Here is a 3,653-nt window from a genome sequence, read left to right as displayed (position 1 = left end):
TAATATATTGCATCCCGTGTACTTGATGGTAACTATAGCAACATCCAATCTCACCTGCTCCTGAGTTTGGGAATTAGTCAGTTGATTTAAGACCTTAAAACTGTTTTGAACTGAAGTATTTGGTGGTTAATAGTTATTAAGACAAATAATAATAATAAGTCTTTCTATTACCCAATTTACATTTTACTACTATGACTTTTTTTGACATAATATAGGCCTACTATGACTTTATTCAATATGCTATACTGTGACTTATTTATTACTTTATTCGACATGCTAAAGCTAAACTATGACTTTTTTAGCTTGTGAAGTAATTCATATTTTTCTAGCTACAACGTTAGCGAGCAAGCAAGCTAAGGTTAGCCAGCTAGCTGCAATTTAGCTATGCTGCATGGATTTGGCAAAAACGTTTTGGACATACTTTATATGACTTTTTTCAATATACAATACTTAAACTTTTTAGACATACTGTAATATGACTTTTCTTTGACTTGGTCCATATTATTTTGCGACAAAGGATGTTCTGCTTAATATTTAAAATGTAAAAGGTATTGTGGACTCTCATCTTAGTATAAATATTCATTTTTAATTGAAAGCTTCCTAAAATTCCTCTTTTTGGGGTCCCAGTAAAGGAGGACGATGCTGTAGGATCTCTGAAGTACTTAAACTGCAGGCTTGCTATCTTAGTGAGTGTGCAGTATGAGAACAACGGAACTGTGACATCAGTGGCGGCTGGTGGAAAATCCCAGTATGGTTTAATGCAAACAAATTAAGGTATCAAACACGCATTACTCCTCCGTGAATCGCCACCTTACCGTGGTGGAGGAGTTTGAGTGGCTCAGTGATCCTGGGAGCTATGTTGTCCGGGGCAGTAGCCCCTGGTAGGGTCTCCCAAGGCAAACAGGTCTCAGGGGAGAGCCCAGACTAAGAGCGGTTCAAAACGACCCTGATGATAAGCAGCCCACGGACTTCAGCCACCTCGCCCGGACCAGGGAAACCGGGGCACCCTCCCGGAGCCAGACCCAGGAGGGGAGCTCGTCGGCGAGCGTCTGGTGGCCGGGCCTTCGCCCATGGGGCCCGGTCGGGCTCAGCCCGAAGAAACAACATGGAGCAGCCACCCTGTGGACCCACCACCCGCAGGGACAAGCATCGGGGTCGGGTGCAATGCAGACCGGGCGGCAGGTCAGGCCGGAGGCCTGGGCGAGCCGATCGCCGGCAGCATAGACTAGCTCTAGGGACGTGGAACGTCACCTCACTAGCGGGGAAAGAGCCGGAGCTGGTGCAGGAGGTGGAGCGATACCAGCTAGATATAGTTGGACTCACCTCCACACACAGCACTGGCTCTGGAACCAAGCTCCTGGAGAGGGGTTGGACTTTGTCCTTTTCCGGAGTTGCCCAAGGTGAGAGGCGCCGGGCTGGAGTGGGGATACTCACGAGCCCCCGGCTGAGCGCCGCTGTGTTGGAGTTCTCCCCGGAGAACGAGAGGGTCGCCTCCATGCGCCTACGGGTTGCGGGGAGCAAGGCTCTGACTGTGGTTTGTGCTTATGCACCAAACAGCAGTTCGGAGTATCCGGCCTTCTTGGAGTCGGTGGGAGGGGTCCTGGAAAGGGCGCCGCCTGCCGACTCCATAGTTCTCCTGGGGGACTTCAACGCTCACGTGGGCAATGACGGAGAAACCTGGCGTGGGGTGATTGGGAGGAACGGCTTGCCCGATCTGAACCCGAGTGGTGTCTTGTTATTGGACTTCTGTGCTAGCCACGGTTTGGCCATAACGAACACCATGTTCGAACATAAGGTGGCTCATAAGTGTACCTGGTACCAGAACACCTTAGGCCGGAGATCAATGATCGACTTTGTAATCGTATCATCTGATCTGCGGCCGTATGTCTTGGACACTCGGGTGAAGAGAGGAGCAGAGCTGTCAACTGATCACCACCTGGTGGTGAGTTGGATCAGATGGCAGGGGAACCGGTTGGAAAGACCCGGCAAGCCCAAACGTATAGTGAGGGTGAACTGGGAACGTCTGGCAGAGGACCCTGTCCGGGAGGTCTTTAACTCCCACCTCCGGAAGAACTTCTCACACATCCCGAGGGAGGCTGGGAACATGGAATCCGAATGGACCATGCTAGGAGCTGTGGCCGGAAGGTCATCGGTGCCTGTCGTGGCGGCAACCCGAGAACCCGGTGGTGGACACCGGAGGTGAGGGAAGCCGTCAAGCTGAAGAAGGAGGCCTTCAGGGCCTGTTTGGCCCAGGGGTCTCCTGAAGCAGCTGAGAGGTACCGGCAGGCCAGAAGGACTGCAGCTGCGGTGGTCGCGGGTGCTAAAACTCGGGCATGGGAGGAGTTCGGGGAGGCCATGGAGAAGGACTTTCGGTTGGCCTCAAAGAGGTTCTGGCAAACCATCCGACGCCTCAGGAAGGGAAAGCAGGGCCTACCCCAGGCTGTTCTCAGCAGGGGGGGGGAACTGTTGACCCGGACGGGGGATATTGTCGGGCGGTGGAAAGAACACTTTGAGGAACTCCTAAACCCGACCAACATGTCCTCTGCAGAGGAGGCAGCGCCTGAAGACCTGGGGGGCTCACCCATATCCCTGGCAGAGGTCGCTAAGGTAGTCAAAAAGCTCCTTGGTGGCAAGGCGCCGGGGGTGGATGAGATCCGCCCTGAGATGCTGAAGGCGCTGGACACTGTTGGGCTGTCTTGGCTGACACGCCTCTTCAGTGTCGCATGGGGGTCGGGATCAGTGCCCATGGACTGGCAGACCGGGGTGGTGGTTCCCATTTTCAAAAAGGGGGACCGGAGAGTGTGCTCGAATTATCGGGGTATCACACTACTCAGCCTCCCGGGGAAAGCTTATGCCAGGGTGCTGGAAAGGAGGCTCCGACCGTTTGTCGAACCTCGGATTCAAGAGGAGCAGTGCGGATTCCGTCCCGGCCGTGGAACAGTGGACCAGCTCTTTACCCTCGCAAGACTACTGGAGGGGTTCTGGGAGTTTGCCCAACCAGTCTACATGTGTTTTGTGGACTTGGAGAAGGCTTTCGACCGGGTCCCTCGGGGGTTCTTGTGGGGGGTGCTGCGGGAGTATGGGGTGCCGGACCCGTTACAACGGGCGATCCGGTCTCTGTACGACTGCAGTAGGAGCTGTGTCCGCATTCTCGGCAATAAGTCAGACACGTTCCCGGTGGGTGTTGGCCTCCGCCAGGGCTGCCCTTTGTCACCGGTCCTGTTCGTGACTTTCATGGACAGGATTTCTAGGCGCAGCCGGGCGGTGGAGAACGTCAGGTTCGGGGGTCTCGGGATCACCTCTCTACTATATGCAGACGATGTGGTCCTGTTGGCCTCCTCGGATCGTGACCTCCAGCATTCATTGGGGCGGTTTGCAGCTGAGTGTGAAGCGGCGGGGATGAGAGTCAGCACCTCCAAATCCGAGGCCATGGTGCTCTGCCGGAAACCGGTGGATTGCTCCCTCCAGGTGGGGACGGAGTGCCTACCTCAAGTGAAGGAGTTTAAGTATCTCGGGGTCTTGTTCACGAGTGAGGGTAAGATGGAGCGGGAGATCGACAGGCGGATCGGTGCGGCTGCAGCAGTAAAACAGGCGCTGCACCGGACCGTCTTGGTGAAGAGAGAGCTGAGCCGGAAGGCAAAGCTCTCAATTTA

The sequence above is a fragment of the Pholis gunnellus genome (genome assembly GCF_910591455.1).
Source record: "Pholis gunnellus genome assembly, chromosome: 6".
Taxonomy (NCBI): Eukaryota; Metazoa; Chordata; class Actinopteri; order Perciformes; family Pholidae; genus Pholis; species Pholis gunnellus.
This window is presented reverse-complemented; position numbering follows the sequence as displayed.